Below are 5,122 nucleotides of genomic sequence, written 5' to 3' on the forward strand. Positions count from 1 at the left end.
GATAGGGTTAAAAGGCTTTTACAAAGAGAGTCCTTTTGGATATATACGTTGAAAGCAACAACATTTCCAGGTTTAAATGGAGAATTGGACTTTGTACCCTTTTTGTGATATGTGTGGAATTATAATACTTTGTATTTTGAGTTGGACATTATTGAACTGTGGAATTTATATAGTTTTGATTTTTTTTTTTTTTTCCTTTTCTCTCTCTTTGTATGGTGTTTTGATGAGTAATGTATTGGCTGTGTCTTTGGTGTGTGGGTTACATTGAGCTTTCTCTCTTTAGGCTCCCTTACATATCGCGACCAGGTGATCGCTATTGGACTAATTGACTGCCGTTCAAATGAACTTGTGTGTGCATGTGTTTGTTACACCCTGACGAAGGCTTGTTAGCCGCAACGCGTAGGTGTATTTGTCACCTGTTTTTAAAACATAAAGCCATGTGAAAATAAAGGCTTTTTAACTATATCTACAACATTCGAGTGCCTTGGATTTTTCTTATAAACTGATTAGCATTATCCCTTACATCCAAAGAGCACCGAGAAGAGCATTTTACACCCCATGTAGCACTTCTTTTGCATTTCTTTGCTTTGATGAAATAAGGACGATAAGGGATCGTTTTGTGCAGAAGTTGCTCCGTCAAGTACGTTTTTTGGGGATTGATATAATTCTTCACCAGCAAGATGACGACGAGTCACTTTTCCTACTCTAAAGAACAAGGTGAGAAGATTATTGTTACAGACACACTATTGAGTGAAGACCATGGACTGCAGCATGTGGATTTTAAAAAACTGAGTCAAGAATTTAAAAGACATTCGGAAAAAGAACTGAGATTACATCTTCATATTGTTACATTATCTGATTATTGGAGAGAAAACATGATTCCAAGGGGACTCAGAATTAAAAAATTCCCTTCGTTTGGTCATGGAGAAACAGAATTTAGACAAAAGTGGGAAGCAATATTAAATAAATGCTCCCAGGACCTTATGCTGTTACTAATTGAAGAAGCAAAAAAACAGAAGATAGAAATGCAAAAACAGATTGTAAAAATCAAAGAAGAGATGTTGCTAGATCGGCATGAAATGCTTCCTCAGTTTGAGAAAAAACTTAAAGAAGATTTAGAACAACTATCCAAAAAGCTCAAGCAAGAGAAGTTGGCAAAGTTTAGAAGAGATGAAAAAGACTATAAAGAGCAAAAGGTATATACATGGTCACAAAGAGATGTGAAGATATATAGAAAAAGATCAGTGTCTTTTAACTTACCGAGTAGTGACGAAGATGTTTTAGCAACGGACACTTCTCCGAGAAGAGATTTTTTAGAAAACAGGTCCAGAATGAATCAGAGATACAAAAGACAAGAAAGCGGAAAACGAGACGAGGAAGAAGTAGACCGACCAAGATTCCCGACTCAAGGCAGATACACGAGGAGCCGAACAAGGGAAATGAAGTGATTAATATTTCAAACGTCACTCTACCGACAAGTTGCATTTCAGTTTTATCAAAAGGCCTGACCTATGCCCCTATAAATACACCTAAAGAATTCCAGACTAAAGTGGACTTATTTAAGTTTCATCGAAGTCTTCAATTAAAAGCTTGGTACTATACATCTGAAACAGCTTCCCGCACCTACGATAAGAAGATGTCAACCTTTAAACCTAAGTCAACATTTATGCCAAGTGTATCTAATCCAACGTTGAATTCATTCTACAAAAAAGTAACGTATGACATTGATAAGATCTTCGTTTCAAAAAGAAGAAAACAATACAATCTTCCTAAAGATGAAGTAGAAGCTTTGGACTGGATTTCTAAAAACGATGATCTTGTAATAAAAAGAGCGGACAAGGGAGGTGCAGTGGTGGTATGGGGCAGAGATCAGTACGTAGAAGAAGCTTTGCGACAATTACAGAATTGTGAGTACTACCAACGCCTGAAATTGAATCCAATAGAAAGTATTAAAAATGAATTGAAAGATATTTTATCACATGCTAAAGATGAGGGTTGGATCTCAAATAATGAATATGATTTCCTGTTTTGTAAAGATCCTAGAATCCCTACTTTTTATATGCTCCCTAAAATACACAAGAATCTAAAAAACCCACCAGGTAGACCTATAATTAGTGGTAATGAGTCTATTACAGAGCCGGCTTCAAAATATGTTGATTTTTTTATTAAACCATTGGTTAGTGAACTACCTTCATTTATTCAAGATACAACCCATGTATTGAATATTATTAAGGAAATGAAAACTAATGAAACATCGTTATTGGTGACTATGGATGTGGAATCGCTATATACAAATATAGATCATAAAGATGGGCTGGAAGCAATAGCTTACTACTTGAATATGAGATTACCTACCGAAATGCCACCTGCATATTTTATTGTACAACTAGCAGAATGGACATTAAATAACAACTTTTTTCTTTTTCAAGAGAATTTCTATAAACAAATTAAAGGTACAGCTATGGGTGCATGTTTCGCACCAAACTATGCTAATTTGTATTTGGGACTATGGGAAAAGAAATTTGTTTTTTCAGATTCAAATCCATATTTAAAGTATGTGAGGTGGTGGGGAAGATATATAGATGACATTATCATGATATGGACGGGTTCGGAGACAGAGCTGATAGCATTCCATTCATACTTAAATAACATCAATATAAATTTGAAGTTGAGTCTTGACTTTTCACGTACCGAGATTAACTTCTTGGATTTAAAAATCTCTAAAGATTTTAATGGAGTGTTGCATACCACTATTTTTAGAAAAGAAACGGATAGAAATACTATATTAAGATCAGATAGTTTTCATCCGCCATGGATAACTGATAACATTCCCTTCGGACAATTTCAAAGGTTGAGAAGAATATGTGATAAAGAAGTGGATTTTAACATCAAAGCTCAAGAGATGACTCAAAGATTTCAGGAACGAGGGTACAAAAATAGTGTGATCAACAAAGCATATAATAGAGCAAGTAATATCAGTAGAGATGAATTGTTAGTAAAAAAGCACAAATTAAATGATTCAGATAATTCTGTTTATTTTGTGACACAATATAGCACAGAGGCGAACAGAATTAAGAACATCATAAAACGTAATTGGGAAATTGTGCTGAGTGATCCTCATCTTCGGGAAGTTATGCCTGAGTCTCCTTCCGTTGTGTTCCGAAGGGCACCTACAATAAAGGATAAATTAGTGAGAAGTCACCTTCCATCTAAGAGACCATACACCTGGTTACGTCAAAGTGCAGGAAATTACAAATGTGGCAACTGCAATCATTGTGATAATATGTTGAAGACGAATATGTTTAAAGATGTAACCTTAGGAGTTGAATTTAAAATAAGATCATTTATTAATTGCAATACCTCGTTTGTGGTGTATAGGTTGGAATGCCCGTGTGGTTGCTTCTACATAGGGATGACTACGAGGAAATTAAAGATCAGATTATCGGAACATAAAAATGCAATTAGAGTTTGTAATCCGCTTTACCCAATGGCTCAACATTATAAAAATGCAAATCACGGTAGTCCGAGCACATTAAAGATTATTGGCATAGAACATGTTCCTAGAATGACAAGAGGAGGAGATAGGGTTAAAAGGCTTTTACAAAGAGAGTCCTTTTGGATATATACGTTGAAAGCAACAACATTTCCAGGTTTAAATGGAGAATTGGACTTTGTACCCTTTTTGTGATATGTGTGGAATTATAATACTTTGTATTTTGAGTTGGACATTATTGAACTGTGGAATTTATATAGTTTTGATTTTTTTTTTTTTTTCCTTTTCTCTCTCTTTGTATGGTGTTTTGATGAGTAATGTATTGGCTGTGTCTTTGGTGTGTGGGTTACATTGAGCTTTCTCTCTTTAGGCTCCCTTACATATCGCGACCAGGTGATCGCTATTGGACTAATTGACTGCCGTTCAAATGAACTTGTGTGTGCATGTGTTTGTTACACCCTGGCGAGGGCTTGTTGGCCGCAGCGCGTAGGTGTGTTTGTCGCCTGTTTTTGAAGCGTGGAGCCATGTGAAGGTGAAGGCTTTTTGGCTATGTCTGCAACGTTCGAGTGCCTTGGATTTTTCTTATAAACTGATTAGCATTATCCCTTACATCCAAAGAGCACCGAGAAGAGCATTTTACACCCCATGTAGCACTTCTTTTGCATTTCTTTGCTTTGATAAATTCATCAGGCTTTTGCCTGGCCGTGGCAGAATCACCCATCTTCAACACAATGTAAACAAATAATAGCAGCAATAACAAGCAAACAGCAATAAGCACAAATAAGCAATTGACAAACACCCGGGTTTTCTGTGCTCCTCTACTCAGCCTCAATACATTTACGTATCGTTTCGTTCTTTAGAAGTTATATATTAGTTTGGCAAATTATTTGAAATTTGCAAAAATCCAGTTTTCATAAAATGTCATAAATGTTATTCATATAGTTTTAATAAATTTCTTTGATAGTGGGCAATGCTCGTTTTATATTCAATTCAACGTTTCGTTGATGATTACTCAACAATAACGAATAACAATAACACCGCGATCTCAAATATACAGCGAGCTCTAACTGTATACTTGACCTCGCTCCGTACGCAGTCAATGCTGCATGTGCTGGTAATCTCGATTACCGCACCCGTGAAATTTAATTGACAAGAAATCACTCGTTGTCAATTTATTTCTTTCTTTTACTCGTGAGCGACTATCACTTCGTTACTAGCAATTAATTCGTAAATCAATTAGCCAACGGTGGCGATTTCTGGGCCACCTGCCCCACGTGGGCCGAGTGAAACTGACCGATCTTGTCTCGAGCACAACCCAGCGGGCATTTGATGTCAATTTAACATCAATTTGACATCAAACATTGACGTCAAAATTACGTCACAGAATAGGTCAAAAATGAAAGTCATTTTGACGTCAAAGTGTCGATGTCAATTTGATGTCAAGATTTTGACCTCTGCTGATGTCATTTTGATGTCAATTCTACATCTATTTGACATCAGGATGTTATGATGTTGATGTCATTTTAATGCTATTTTGATATTCCAGCCGGCATTTTAACGTTGATTCACCATTGAATTTTATATTTTATAGATAAAAACACATTCTTTCAAACAGTTTCCAGTTAGTAG

General features: G+C 35.9%; 1 long non-coding RNA gene across 1 annotated transcript; it reads right to left on the reverse strand.

The window, feature by feature from the left end:
• Positions 1-3,018: 3,018 nt before the first annotated feature.
• Positions 3,019-3,941, reverse strand: LOC129443480 (uncharacterized). Its single transcript, XR_008644163.2, has 2 exons — positions 3,361-3,941; positions 3,019-3,170 (listed from the first exon to the last, which is right to left on the reverse strand). It is a non-coding gene; the product is annotated as an uncharacterized lncRNA (long non-coding RNA).
• Between the last annotated feature and the right edge of the window lie 1,181 nt (positions 3,942-5,122).

This window comes from Misgurnus anguillicaudatus, chromosome 17, assembly GCF_027580225.2.
Source record: "Misgurnus anguillicaudatus chromosome 17, ASM2758022v2, whole genome shotgun sequence".
Lineage (NCBI taxonomy): Eukaryota > Metazoa > Chordata > Actinopteri > Cypriniformes > Cobitidae > Misgurnus > Misgurnus anguillicaudatus.